This window comes from Microcaecilia unicolor, chromosome 10 (assembly GCF_901765095.1).
Source record: "Microcaecilia unicolor chromosome 10, aMicUni1.1, whole genome shotgun sequence".
NCBI lineage: Eukaryota > Metazoa > Chordata > Amphibia > Gymnophiona > Siphonopidae > Microcaecilia > Microcaecilia unicolor.
In genome coordinates, this window is record NC_044040.1 from 200,387,142 (window position 1) to 200,403,121 (window position 15,980).

The window sequence follows — 15,980 nt, forward strand, 5'->3', positions numbered from 1 at the left end:
TTGTAAGCTCTTTGAGCAGGGGCTGTCTTTCTTCTATGCTTGTGCAGCGCTGTGTACGCCTTGTAGCCCTATAGAAATGCTAAATAGTAGTAGTAATAATTGTTACATTGTTTTGTGCCCCATCTGAAATGACACCACATACACACACACATGGAATATAATTTATATTATTTTAATGTGTGCAAAATGTTTCAATGCACAAGTAATACAAAAATAGCATACATTAAGCAAAATTATCAAAGAAAAGGGTGCTAAGCCCTTAATACGGGATTAGCCTACGAGAACAGGCTACTGCATAACGCGTTAAAGCATTTTTTGGTATTTTGCCTGCTGGTGAGCGATACCCCAAGTGCTATATAGTTTTTGGAGGAGGCATGGCTTTAAAACTTTAAGGCATGGCTTATGTAATACAGCTTAAGTGTGTGTGTGTGTGTGTGGGGTGGCCCAATTGTCCCTAGCGCAGGGAAATGACACACGCTGGGGCTGGAACTACCGCCAGCGCCCGCATTCGGCCGGCAGTAGCTCCAAATTGGCACGTGGTAAGCCCGCATTGGGCTTACCGCCGCTTTGTAAAAGGGCCCCTAAATGCAGAAATGGGGAAAACAAAATGATTACCAAAAAATATAAATACAAATGAAAAATGTATTTCCATGCACCCCTTCCCCCCAATTAACTCTGGTGAAAGTAAAGCGATGGGAGGTGGAAGGTCACATCTGCAGATGTTCCTGACTGGCGGACATTATGGATAAAGGCTGCCCTTTGTGCCCCTGTGAAATGAAATCTAAGATGCCAGCTCTGAACCACATCTCACTCTGCAAAAACTGCAGACAGTGTCATCCGCAAGATTCCCTTCTTTCTTCCGTTAAAAAGACAGAAAATGATACTTTCATCTGACTGGAACAAAGAGGTGCTGTTTCTATCCTGTTCAGGAGTCCAAAGGATGTGATGTCAGTTGATAGAAAAACAGGTAAGTCAGGAAGCAGGATGCAAATTACTCGGCACAGAAGAGTTGGTATAGTATTACAACACTACAGCAGGGTTTCAGAAGGTCAAGAGCTGCACTGGGGAGAGTTTTTGTTCCTCTCCATGAAGTAAACATGGGAGAAAAGGAAGCAGTCGCACCTACCCCATCCTTGCAAGGTAAGCACTGACAGTGTGTGAAATGGGTTTCTTGTATCTAAACAAGTACCCTCTTTGAACTTGTCTGCCAGTCTTCACACTGCTTAGGGCAGCCGCATGAGTGGCTGGTGAGTGAGGGGGAAGGGGGGGGGGCAGTTCGAGACATCGCTGTCTTCAGGTTCGATGCTGGCTTGAAAGTAAGAATATTGGCAAGCGCAGTTTTCTGCAGGCTATCTAGAACCTGTGCCGCAAGCCAGAACTGTTTCCGGACACGTATGCTGCAGGGAAGGGAGAATTTAATACTATTTGGAGGCTTGCCATTGTTGATAATCCATGTTTACCTTTCAGTTAATGTTTCTGAGTTTGCTCTTGTACCTGGTAGGCATTGGTCGTTGTTTAAAAGAAAAGTTGTTTTTCTTTTCCCGAAGGTGGCTAGATCCTGTTGGGAATTTTAGGGGTTGTGTTCTTGGCAAAAGAACAATATTTGTATTGGCGTGTGCACAGAAAAAAAGGTGCCTCCTTTTCAAATGTTTGTTTTTTGTGGCCAATCTATGAACTTTGGCTCCTTTTATCAGTTAATACATGTAAAAAGTTTCTAATGCTGATATAGGGGCCCCTTTACAGAGTGGCGGTAAGCCCAGCGCAGGCTTACTACTCGCTCTTCTGGGACTACAGCCGGCCCAATGCGGCCACTGGCAGTAGTCCCGTACAGAGTGCGTGCCTTTTCCGGGGGAAGATGAAAACCCCCGGAAATGGCTTGCGCGGTGGTAACCCAGTGGTAATCGGGCATCTCCATGCGCTGCCCAGTTACTGTTGGGTTACCACGGGAGCCCTTATCGCCAACTCAATGGGTGGCGGGAAGGGCTCCCTTCCGCATGGCCATGTAGGAAGAGTTATCTCACCGCGTGGCCATCTCTTTTTTTTTGGCTTTTACCGGCTGCGGGGAAAAATAACTCCAGCACATGGGAAAAACGGCCCTGTCACTAGCGCAGGGCCCTTTCTCCCAGGGGCGTAGCCATGGGTGCCCAGCCAAATTTGCTCAAGGCCTGCCCGCTCTCTTCTGCCCGCTCTCCCCATCCGCGTGGTCTGCTCACTTTTACTGCCCTGAAGCGCTGTTCTCCCTCCAGCACCGGCGATTCCCATAGCCAGCCTTCTGCCAGCACATGTCGTCAGGGCCTCTTCTCAGGCACGTCCCGTCTACTCTGCGACTTCCTGCGTCTCACCTTTGCGGAAAACAGGAAGTTGCAGAGTAGGTGGGACGCGCCTGAGAAGAGGCTCTGACGACGCGCGCTGGCAGAGGGCTGGCTATGGGAATCGCTGGTGCTGGAGGGAGAACGGCGCTTCAGGTCAGTAAAAATGACCAGAACTGACCGTGTGCAGGGGGCTGTCGCGGGGGGGGGGGGGAAGGTAGCGGGTGGAGAGGAAATGTGGTGTGGCGGTGGCGGCGGCAGGGGGGTAGCGGGTGGAGAGGAAATGCGGCAGCGGCGGGTGGGGGGGGTGGTAGCGGGTGGAGAGGAAATGCAAGGCCTGTCCACTTCCAGGCCCATCTAAAAATTAAACTCTGGCTACGCTACTGCTTTCTCCTGGAGCTTGGTAAAAGGACCCCGTAGAGTCTGATTTTGCTCTGTTGCTTTATGCTTATGTCATTTTACACATTGATTATTGCAATGCATTGTTTGTAGAGTTACCTGATTAAGAGTTTTAAAAGACTCCAGTGTGTCCAAAATGCAGCTGTTCAAGTTTTGAAGAATTTAAGGGGCCCTTTTACGAAGCCGCTTAAGCGTCTATGTGCGCCCAATGCGTGTCAAAATGGAGTTACCGCCCGCATGGCTCTTGCGGTAATTTCATTTTTGCCACGCATCCGATACCGCATTTGAAAAATCTTTCTTTATTTTCGGGCGCACATGATGCGTGTAGGTCATTACCGCCCGGATTCTTTACTGCTATAGGTCAATGGCTGGCAGTAAGGTCTCAGATCCAAAATGGACGTGCGGCAATTTTGATTTTGCCGTGTGTCCGTTTTCGGCAATAAAAAAAAGGCCTTTTTTACAAGCCCGCTAAAAAATGGACCGGCGTGCGCCCAAAATCCGTGCCTACACTACCGCAAGCTATTTTTCAGCGCACCTTAGTAAAAGGACCCCTAGGTTTACACGATCATATCTTACCTATTCTTTCTTCTTTGCATTGGCTTCCAGTTAAAAAGCATTTCATTTTCATTAAAAAAGATCCTCCATAATGAATTAACTCTTAAACTACACCAGATCTAACTTTATTGAACTCTCCTAATTTGATTTCTTTAATCGGATTCTCATTATTGAACATTATTTCTTGTCCTGCTCTCATCTATGTTATGAATTATCTATTTACCGTATTTTTCGGACTATAAGACGCACCGGACCATAAGACGCACCTAGGTTTTAGAGGAGGGAAATAGGAAAAAAATGTTTTTTCCTTTTTCCCTCCTCTAAACCCTAGGTGCTCCGGTGCATCTTGTCCGAATCCCGCCCTCCCCCCGGCCCTGTCACCACTTCTCCCTACTCACGCGATCTTCCCTGGTGGTCTAGTGACATCGGGGCAGGAAAGAGCCCCCTCTTTCCTGCCCAGCGCGTTGCTCTCCATCCTCCTGTATGCATTGCTGCCTGACGGTCTCGACGAGATTCAAAATGGCTGCCGAGAATTGAAGTCTCGGCGGCCATTTTGAATCTCGCCGAGACCGTCAGGCTGCATACAGGAGGATGGAGAGCAGCGTGCTGGGCAGGAAAGAGGGGGCTCTTTCCTGCCCCGATGTCACTAGACCACCAGGGAAGATCGCGTGAGTAGGGAGAAGTGGAGACAGGGCCGGGGTGGGGGGGGGGAGGAGGTAACCCTGACGGCGATCCGGAACTCGGCCAGCCAGCCAGCCAAATCTACCTTCGGACTATAAGACGCACCCCCCATTTTCCTCCCAAATTTGGGGGAAAAAAGTGTGTCTTATAGTCTGAAAAATACGGTATCTACTTCTAGTTTTACCTAATTTTCATATGCACCTTATTTGTAATATAATCTGAACTTCTTATTCCGTTTATGTGATTGCCATTGCAACATAATGTAAGCCACATTGAGCCTGCAAATAGGTGGGAAAATGTGGGATACAAATGCAGCAAATAAATAAATATAAGCACTGGTGTTGGCGTTCAAAGAGTTTCCTGGCATGGCACCAAGATATATTTCCGATAAGCTGCCGGTTTATACTCCTAAGTAATCATTATGTTTTCAGAATGAGAGGTCTTTTCTTTTGCCTCCTGCTAATTTCTTTCAGTTAGTATGTTCACTCTCAAGCTTATTTTATAACCTGGTTGTGGAACAAGGATCTCTGTGAGATCTATTAATGATCTTTTGGGATTTCTTAAAACTATTACAACTTATTTGTTTTAATCTAGTAAATTGATGAGCTGAAATGGCTGGAACCATTTAATTTTATCTTATTTTGTTATATGTTGTACTGTTTTGTTATCTTACTCTTATAAATGCAATTCTGTAACCCATTCTGGGCACTGTCAGGAGGACAGGCTAAATAATGGAATAAATAAATATAAACTTTTGATTCATACATTTGGAGATTTTATTTATTTATTTGTTGCATTTGTACCCCCACATTTTCTCACCTATTTGCAGGCTCAATGTGGCTTACATAGTACCGTCAAAGGCGTTTGCCCAGTCGGTGGATAACAAATACAAAGTTGGGAGGCGGGGATAGTGCTGGGCAGACTTATAACGGTCTGTGCCAGAGCCGGTGGTTGGGAGGCGGGGCTGGTGGTTGGGAGGCGGGGATAGTGCTGGGCAGACTTATACGGTCTGTGCCCTGAAGAGCACAGGTACAAATCAAAGTAGGGTGTACACAAAAAGTAGCCCACATGAGTTGTCTTGTTGGGCAGACTGGATGGACCGTGCAGGTCTTTTTTCTGCCGTCATCTACTATGATACCACTTATAGTGATCGTATGAGGTATAAGTGGAGGGTCAGAATGGATGAAGATTGTGTGATGTCCTGTTCGATCATGGTCATGCTGTGTTGGTAGGTGAAGAGGGTTACATGGAGTCATTTGAAGAGGTTGGTTTTTAGTGATTTCCTGCAGTTCAAGTGGTCGTGGATTGTTTTCACAGCTTTTGGGAGCCCATTCCATAGTTGTGCGCTTATGTAGGAGAAGCCGGCTGAGTAAGTTGTTTTGTATTTAAGTCCTTTGCAATTTGGGTAGTGTAGGTTTAGGTTTCTTTCTTATTGGTAAGTCTATAAGGTCTGTCATGTATCTTGAGACTACGCCGTACATGATTTTGTGAACTAGAGTGCAGATTTTGAAGATGATCTGTTCTTTGATTGGGAGCCAATGCAACTTTTCTCGGAGGAGTTTGGCACTTTCGAATCATGTTTTGCTGAATCTCAGCCTGGCTGCTGTATTTTGGGCGGTCTGTAGTTTTTTTTTTTATGAGTTGTTCTTTGCAGCATGGCTTAGGACTATTGATTGTATTAGGTATCGAAAAGTTGCTCATGGGAAGAAAGGTTTTAATCGTTTGAGCTTCCACATTGAATAGAACATTTTCTTTGTTACAGAGTTTACTTGGCTCTCGAGGGTAAGGTTGCAATTGAGTGTGACACCGAGTATTTTCAAACTGTCCGAGGTAGGGAGGGTATGTCCTGGATTATTTATGGTTGTGGGTTTGTATTTGTTATATGGAAAGGAGAGGATGAGGCAATGTGTTTTTTCAGTGTTCAGTTTCAGTTGGAATGAGTTTGCCCAGTAGTCCATGATGTTCAGACTATCGTTGACTTTGTTGGTTATTTCTGTCAGATCATGTCTGAAGGGGATGTATATTGTAACATCATCTGCGTAAATGAATGGGTCAAGGCCTCGGTTGGATAAGGACTGTGCATGCAAAGTCGATTTATTGTGGATTATTACATGCATACAATTTTATGGACTGAAAATGCAAACCAAATGCGCATTCCAAGAAATTTGACAGGTCTGGAGAAAATATTTTGGAAATGAGGATGCATGCCCACTTCTTTTAAACTCCTAATATTCTCCATTTTGACTACGGGGCCTTTTTACTAAAAGGTACTAAGCAGTTGGTGAATGAAATAGCACATGGTAACTCTTAGCACACAACTGAGATAACCGATACCACACTGGCATAACATCCTGGAAACAGGATGCTGGGCTTGATTGACCTTTGGTCTGTCCCAGTATGGCAATAGTTATTTACTTATGTAATGTAAGGTGCATCTTTAACAATACAATAAATCGCAAATCGTGCAAAGTAGGTCCTTGTTCTACCCAATATGGCTTCATCTCTCCTACATTTCAAGTTACTCAAATGTTCTCCAATGCGTACTTTAATGCTTCGCCTCGTTTGGGCAATATAATACAGGTCACATGGGCATATTATACAGTACACCACATTTTCACTAGTGCAGTCAGTGTACTGTTTCAAATAGAAAATTTAATTGGCACTAGGAATTTTAATACGGTCTGTCTCCAATGCATAACAACAATATTCGCAATGACCACATTTAAAGTGGACATGAGGTTCCATATATTGTGCCATTGGTTCAGCCAAAATTTCCTCTATATTTTGACTGTGTGTATTCGTAAATTTCAGAAGATCTTGCAACTGCGGATGAATTTTTATATCATGCCAGTATTTTTGTACAATTGAACAAGTCAGACGAGCTTGGGATGAATAAGGAAGAACACATAACAAAGGGACATCATTACAAGTTGATTGACCCCAAACTAACCAGTCTCGATTAACATGTAATGTTCGTATAAACCTGTTTCAACACTGAAGTTTAATAGCCCCTAGCAAGAAACCTTTGGTACGTGTTCTGCGCATACATTTGTTGTAGAACACAGCCGAGCCACCTCACTCTGAGAAATTGTCCTACCGGTATGTTATTTCACGAACCTTTTGGATGAAAATTGGAGTAGTGTAAGAGAGTATTCCTGTCGGTTTCTTTTCTAAACAATGTAGTTGAAAATGAACCACATTTTTCAACGGAAACAACAATATCTAGAAATGTTACCTGTGAGACATTGTATGTGGCTGAAAATATAATATGAGGGTCTACCTGAGTGCTTCAGCACTGCAGTAGCATTGTCATTGAGCAGCCAGGACAGCCTTCTGAAACCTAAATTTTGTGTATTACTGTAAATGTTTAGGTGCAATTTGATCTGATACAAAACAAGAAACATTGCATCTGACAGAGATGAAAGGCTATAGACCAGAGAGAATATATTTTACTTCAGACTTGCCCACACAGTAACACGGTAAATGTCAACAGATAAAAGACCCACATGGTCCATCCAGTCTGCCCAAGAAAGCAGCCACAGTTGCGTCCGCCACTCTGTGTGGACCTCAGTCACCCATAACACTGGTTGTCAAGTCTCTATCATGCCAACCATATAGGCAGTCAAACATAATGAAGTTTTGGTTATAACCACACATCATCCCCAAATATTGTTGACAGTATTCAACTTACCAGTCAAGATGTCTTCCCTTCCCCCCCTGAGTTGCACAGCACCCTCGCTTGCAGCACGTGAAAATAAAAGTGATCTACAACATTGGAGTTGCCGAAGCTTCACCTGGCTTTTGCCATTTGTGGGAGACATAGAGGCTCATTTTCAAAGCACTTAGCCTCCCAAAGTTCCATAGAAACCTATGGAACTTTGCCTCCCAAAGTGCTTTGAAAATATGCCTCATAGAAATCTGTCTGCGTCAGCCTTAGTTTCCCCATGCTGGATTTGGTGAATCTTCTTTCAGTCTTTTGCCATTTGCGGGACACAGATTGTGGAAGTCTTCCGGCATTGGCCTTAGTTTCCTCTACTCTTGCCCAACGTAACACTTCAACAGCCATGTTGCGTTTCCATTCTTTTTCTATTTAGGCATCCCCTGTGTCTATGCCATGCATTTTTGAATTTGCTCACCATTTTTGACTCTAGCACTTCTCCTAGAAGAGCATTCCAGAAATCTACTACCCTCTCTGTAAAAAAGTATTTTGTGATGTTACTCCTAATTCTTCCTATCTGCAACCTCCATTGATGTCGTCTAGTTCTACCTCCCCTACATCTCTGGAAGAGGTTTGTTTGTATATTGTGGACAATGGCTAGTGTAAAGCATTGTGCTGGTATGCTGGACAAGTTTAAGGTTTATTTACTTATAATCCACCTTTGACGAGGAAGAAAACAAACAAACAGAACACCATACGCAATCAAACATTATCAAACACAGGGGTCCTTTTACTAAGGTGAGCTGAGAAATGACTTGCGGTAGTGTAGGCGCAGGTTTGGGGCGCACGCAGAATCATTTTTCAGCTCACCTGTAAAAAAAGCCTTGCTTTATTATTTCCGAAAATGGATGTGCGGCAAAATCAAAATTGCCGCCAGCCATTGACCTAGCAGTAAAGTCTCAAACGGTAACTGGGCAGTATTGTTTGACCAAGCGTATCAGATGCGCGCCAAAAATGAAATTAGTGTAAAGCCATGTGGTAGCTGCATGGTAACTCTATTTTGGCACACGTTGGGCATGTGTAGATGCTTATTAAGCTCACTTTCGAAAGAGAAGGGCGCCCATCTTCCGACACAAATCGGGAGAAGGGCGTCCTTCTCTCAGGGCCGCCCAAATCAGCATAATCGAAAGCCAATTTTGGGCGGCCCCAACTGCTTTCCGTCGTGGGGACGACCAAAGTTCAAGGGGGCGTGTCGGCAGTGTACCGAAGGCGGGACAGGGGCGTGGTTAAGAGATGGCCATCCTCGGCCGATAATGGAAAAAAGAAGGGCGTCCCGGACGAGCATTTGGCTGACTTTACTTGGTCCCTTTTTGTTCACGACCAAGCCTCAAAAAGGTACCCAAACTGACCAGATGACCTCCCCTTACTCCCCCAGTGATCACCAACCCCCTCCCACCCCAAAAAAAACAAATTAAAAAACATTTTTTTGCAGCCTCTATGCCAGCCTCAAATGTCATACCCAGCTCCATGACAGCAGTATGCAGGTCCCTGGAGCAGTTTTTAGTGGGTACTGCAGTGCACTTCAGGCAGGCGGACCCAGGCTCATCGCCCCCCTACCTGTTACACTTGTGGTGGTAAATGGGAGCCCTCCAAAACCCACTGTACCCACATGTAGGTGCCCCCCGTTACCCTTTAAGGGCTATGGTAGTGTTGTACAGTAGTGGGGTTTGGGGGGCTCAGCACCCAAGGTTTTTTTTGGGGGGGGGGTTGGGGGGCTCAGCTCCCAAGGTAAGGGAGCTATGCACCTGGGAGCAATTTGTGAAGTCCACTGCAGTGCCCCCTAGGGTGCCCAGTTGCTGTCCTGGCATGTGAGAGGGGACCAGTGCACTAGAAATGCTGGCTCCTCCCACGACCAAATGGCTTGGATTTGGTCGTTTTTGAGATGGCCGTCCTCGGTTTCCATTATAGGCAAAAACCGAGGTCGGCCATCACTGAGGTCTGCGATCTCGACATTTCGGTCAACCTAAATGTTGAGATTTGGCTGTCCCCGATCGTATTATCGAAACAAAAGATAAACACCCATCTTGTTTCGATAATACAGGATGCCCCGCCCCTTCGCTGGGGCGCCTGTAAAGATGGGCGCCCAGTTCGATTATGCCCCTCCATGTGGCTTAGTAAAAGCACCCGACAATAAAATACAAACAATATCATCAATCTTAAAATGTAAAATTCTTAAACCATAACCTGTGCTCTGTACATTAAAAACAGAACAGCCAACCCTCAGGAAGTACTACATTGAGCCCAAATGTATTCATATGTGTTTATATATATATATATATATATATATATATATATATATATATCTCCAATGAGCCTAAAAGTTTATCCTTTGCGTGTGTTTTCCCTCTAATTATGAGTAAACCAAGGCTTTCCTGATCTGTCCTAAAGACCTCAAAGTCACTGGCATTTACAGGATATCGAAATGAATATGCATGAACTAAATGTGCTTGTCCTCGGTCTGCAATGTATGCAAATTTATTCCAGGAGTCAATGATGTACCTTGGAAAAGCTCCGCGATAAAAGATCTCCAGAAAGGAAAACGTACTGGTTGATAAGTGTCAAGAAATTCATTCAACAGCTGTGCAGTTCCACCAGAGACTTCAGTAGACTTATCCCCTGAACGTTGCTGAAATATTTACATTTTCATGCTAGAAGTGTTTGATCTTAGAGCACAGGGTGTGAGTGCTAAATATGTAAGAGTAAACAAACTACAGTAGACCTTTGTGCTGGCGGCTGTTTAAAATGAGTTCAACGGGGAAGTGCTTTAAAAATAAACCTTCCTCTTCACTGTAACTATTTCAGCACAAGAGGCTAAATAAACACTTTGGTTTTCTTTCTCTCTTGTATTCGAAACAACATATGAGGTATACATTTTCTTTCTTTAAATCAGCATAAAAGCTCTTACAGATGACTGGAAAATTGTGAGACGCCCGTAAGAAGATTACGAAGTACTGTGCTTTGGTTTGCAAATAGAGGAGATTTAAGTTAGAACTGAATTGTGATTTTGAATGCCCTGATTTGGAGGTTATGTTTGACGCTGTGCTGGCCATCTGAAAAGCCCTGATATGTAGAGACCAAGTTGACGAGTTTATGAACTGTTTTTTTCCCAAGTTACTGTTAGTAAAAAAAAGTTGGGGTTGAAATGTGGAGACTGCTGCCTATTTTGTGTGTGAACGAAATACAGAGTGGCCAGAAAATATTACCCTTTGGCCTACCGGGATTTAGCCCGCCCCTGGCCTGCCCAGCTTCCTTGAAGTCTTCTCATCTGTTTGTGTGTCTGGTCCCGGGAGCATTGCCCCGGGGAGCTTAGCCAGTAACCCTGAGAGAGGGGTGAACCGGGGTTACACTGTTAACCATAAGGCAGTGTAGAGACCCACGGCTGCTATAGAAACATAAGCAGATGATTGATCTACATGTCTTTATGCCTGATGTTCAGTGACCTATCCTATGAGCTGGACCTGTACCAAGTAATGCAAGCTGAGACATCATATTTGGACGACTGCAGCCTGGCATTTGGGTATCCTGAAGAGGTCCAAGGCTGAATTGCAGTTGGCTCAAAGCACAGCTACCAAGATCATTAAGATGGCAAATAAATGGGATAGAGTGCCCCCCCCCCCCTTATTAAAAGAATTCCACTGGCTTTCTGCTTTTGAATAAGATGTAATTGTTTGACTATGGTCATGTCCCAAATCTCTATCTAAACATATTGCAGTGTATTCTCTGTTATTTTCTTTAATATCGGAACCAGACATCTTGATAACATTTCCATCAGCTAAAGAATGTATGATAGTCCCATCTAGAACTAGTTCTTTGACAGGTATGTCTCAATTATTCTGGAATAAGCTTTCAAAGGCACTCAAGCTGGAAAAAGATCACAGGGCTGATGCATTTGGAGAGTGACAGATGTTTAGTATATTAATTGCCAGGAAAGGGATATCTGTTTGGATTGAAAATGTATTAGGTGAATTATTTTAAAATGGTGTAAATTACTTCTCAATTTATTGTAATCTGCATCAAACCTTATGGGACAGATGTGGATTATAAATGCCGGTTTTAAACTAAATTAAATATTGGCTTAAGTAAAGGCACTTACCCCCAGATTCTATATAGCATGACTTAATTGGCACACACAGCTTAATTAGTTAAGCCAATCAGCACTGATAATTGCCATTTAACAAGCAATTATTGACACTAATTGGCATTAATTAGAATTTACGCGCAGAACTGTCTAAGCGTATTCTGTAACGTGATGCATGTAAATTCTAAGTTGTATAGTTAAAAAGGGGGCATGGTGATGGGTATGGAATGAGCGGGTCCTGGGCATTTCTAAAATCTATACGCATTATTATAGAATACCCCAGGTCCACGCCTAATTTTGGTGTCTATATTTGCACCAAGCTTTACTTGGCATAACTGCCCATGACTAAATATATTGTGAACTGTATTGGACTCATCTCTGTTCATGCAACCTCATCTATTTATTTATTTATTTATTACATTTGTACCCCGCGCTTTCCCACACATAGCAGGTTCAATGCGGCTTACACAGTAAATAGAATTACATATTTTGAATGAGAATATTACAAATTGTAATAGTAGGGTTTTAAGGATATGTAAATTGAACGTGGAGAGGTAAACAAAGATGTGCAAAAGGAAAGGAGATTGGGAGAGGTAAGGAGTAGGAAGAATGGAGAAGACAAGATTGTGGGGGATGAGCGTAAGGAGATTGGGAGACATGGTCTAAGGTATAATAGTCATCAGGACAAGAATCTTGTGGGTGGGCTTAAAAGTTAAGTTGGGTCATTAGGGTAAGCTTTCTAGGATAAGCTTTCTTGAAGAGATGGGTCTTCAGCATTTTTCCGAAGGGCAGATGGTCGTTGATTATTCAGATGGATCTTGGTAAACCGTTCCAAAGCTGGCTGCCCAAAAAGGAGAAACTGGATGCATAGGAGGTTTTCTATTTAATACCTTTGCAGTCCTAAACAGTCTGACTAGGAAATCCTATTTCAAACTAAAACAATTACGTCTGTTAAGATCCTACTTTGTAGAAGAACACTTTAGGATCATTGTACAGTTAATGATTTTGCTTGAGTATGCTAATTCTTTTTACTTGGGTCTTTCTTCTAAACAACTTTCCAGGATCCAGCTGGTTCAGAACTCAGCTGCCAGGTTAATATTTTGAAAAACTAGTCTGAAACTTGTAAGTCCTTTATTGGCCGAACTGAACTGGTTACCTGTAAAATCTCTTCTTATTTTCAAAATTCCTTGATGGTGTGTGTCCAGAAGGTGGGACTCAGTTAGTGTCTCTGTTAAATTCTAGCAAAGTTTCAAGAAAGCGCAATCAATTACTTCTCGCTTTTCCTTCAGCTAAACATGTCCGTTTTAAATCAATGTTTTCTCATACATTTTTTTTTATATGGCTGCTCGTTATCGGAACGCTCTTCCCCTCAAGATACGTTTATTGAAAGATTATTCTCTCTCTCGCAGGAATTAGTAAACATTTGGTTAGATGATCTTTGTAGCTGCTGGTTTGCATTCGGCATCCTTCAGTTTTTAAAGTCTGGAATAGGATATCGAGTTATATAAAATCTATTTATTCTTATTTTTTACTCAGGAATAATATGTTCTTAGACAGAGATTGATTTTTGATCTATATTAATTGTACTGCTCTTTGATTCTATTTATACTATCAATAGAAATAAAACAAAATAAAACATGGCAAAGAAAATAAGATGATACCTTTTTTATTGGACATAACTTAATACATTTCTTGATTAGCTTTCGAAGGTTGCCCTTCTTCCTCAGATTGGAAATAAGCAAATGTGCTAGCTGACAGTGTATATAAGTGAAAACATTCAAGCATTACTATGACAGTAAAATAGATACCATTGGAGATTCTACATGGAATGTTGCTACTATTGGAGATTCTACATGGAATGTTGCTATTCCACTAGCAACATTCCATGTAGAAGCCTGCGCGGCCACATTGGTGATCTACAAGGGCCGACTTCTACATGGAATGTTGCTAGTGGAATAGCAACATTCCATGTAGAATCTATAGAAATCAAACAAAATAAAACATGGAAAAGAAAATACGATGATACCTTTTTTATTGGACATAACTTAATACATTTCTTGATTAGCTTTCGAAGGTCGCCCTTCTTCGTCAGATTGGAAATAAGCAAATGTGCTAGCTGACAGTGTATATAAGTGAAAACATTCAAGCATTACTATGACAGTAAAATAGATACCATTGGAGATTCTACATGGAATGTTGCTACTATTGGAGATTCTACATGGAATGTTGCTATTCCACTAGCAACATTCCATGTAGAAGGCTGCGCAGGCTTCTGTTTCTGTGAGTCTGACGTCCTGCACGTACGTGCAGGACGTCAGACTCACAGAAGCAGAAGCCTGCGCGGCCACATTGGTGATCCGCAAGGGCCGACTTCTACATGGAATGTTGCTAGTGGAATAGCAACATTCCATGTAGAATCTATAGAAATCAAACAAAATAAAACATGGAAAAGAAAATAAAATGATACCTTTTTTATTGGACATAACTTAATACATTTCTTGATTAGCTTTCGAAGGTTGCCCTTCTTCGTCAGATCGGAAATAAGCAAATGTGCTAGCTGACAGTGTATATAAGTGAAAACATTCAAGCATTACTATGACAGTAAAATAGATACCATTGGAGATTCTACATGGAATGTTGCTACTATTGGAGATTCTACATGGAATGTTGCTATTCCACTAGCAACATTCCATGTAGAAGGCTGCGCAGGCTTCTGTTTCTGTGAGTCTGACGTCCTGCACGTACGTGCAGGACGTCAGACTCACAGAAGCAGAAGCCTGCGCGGCCACATTGGTGATCCGCAAGGGCCGACTTCTACATGGAATGTTGCTAGTGGAATAGCAACATTCCATGTAGAATCTATAGAAATCAAACAAAATAAAACATGGAAAAGAAAATAAGATGATACCTTTTTTATTGGACATAACTTAATACATTTCTTGATTAGCTTTCGAAGGTTGCCCTTCTTCGTCAGATCGGAAATACTATGTAATTCCATCTGTTTTGGGATGCCTTCTCTTTTTGTAATCTGTGATGAATCTATATTTATTTATTTATTATTACATTTATATCCCACCTTTTCCCACTGACCGAAGGCTCAAAGTGGCTTCCATAAGTCTGTAGTGCAAGCTACAGTACAAGAAGAACAATTATACAAATTGAGAATAAAGATATAAAATAACAATTAAACAGCAAAAGACAAGAGATAGTAACAGGTAATTATAGTCCTAGGGTCTGAAATTTATGGTGATAGTTATAAGTCAGTGTAACAAAGAGAGGGAACGAAGCACAAACAAAGTCCAAGCAAAAAAAACAGCACAAAGGGCCTTTAAAAACAATCTGAATTTCACTCTTGAAGTGAGCGTGAGCTTAACATTGTACTGCATAAGAAGGAATATATTTAGAGACAACTTTGCAAGTCAACAGATGCACTGAATTTGTCTGTATAAGCCTCCTTGTCATTTGTGTGACCCTTGACGCAGGTGCGCTGGCACCGAAACACGGCCCGTGTCGGGTCTCCCTTCAATCAAATTTGGATTATTAAAGGTTTTTAACATAGGCACTGTGTCCCTTTTGTTTTTAAAGGCCCTTTGTGCTGATTTTTTTGCTTGATAGTTATAAGTCCTGCATAGTATAGTAAAAAGCATAAAAACATGCTTTTTTGTATATCACATTGTGAAATACCTACGCAGTCCACTACTAGAGTGTACTAAAATTCTGCCTTAATGAACAACTGCTATGCAGTACCATGTCAAATGGTTGGTTAGTACAGAATTCAGTGAAATCCAGCAAACGACTACTACTACTACTACTATTAAACATTTCTATAGCGCTACTAGACTTACGCAGCGCTGTACAAATGAACATGAAAAGACAGTCCCTGCTCAACAGAGCTTACAATCTAAATTGGACAGACGAACAGACAGCTAGGGGTGGGGAAATTGCAGTGGTAGGGGTGATAAGTGAGGGTGTTGAGTAAGAGAGTCATGGTTAGGAGTCGAAAGCAGTAGCAAAGAGGTGGACTTTAAGCCTAGACTTGAAGACAGCCAGAGACTGAGCCTGACGTACTGGCTCAGGGAGTCTATTCCAGGCATAGGGAGCAGCGAGATAGAAGGAACGGAGCCGGGAGTTAGCAGTGGGGGAGAAGGGGGACGACAGGAGACATTTACCCAGCGAACGGAGTTCACGGGGAGGAGTGTAGGGAGAGATGAGAGCGGAAAGGTACTGAGGAGCTGCGGAG

General features: G+C 42.7%; 1 protein-coding gene across 1 annotated transcript in view; it reads left to right on the top strand.

The window, feature by feature from the left end:
* Nucleotides 1–1,061: 1,061 nt before the first annotated feature.
* The window catches only part of LOC115478378 (inactive N-acetylated-alpha-linked acidic dipeptidase-like protein 2), a 294,235-nt gene continuing 279,316 nt past the window's right edge, over nt 1,062–15,980 (top strand). Inside the window, exon 1 of the mRNA XM_030215678.1 lies at nt 1,062–1,140. The gene's annotated coding sequence lies outside the window, so the exon portion shown is untranslated. The remainder of the gene's footprint in view (nt 1,141–15,980) is intronic.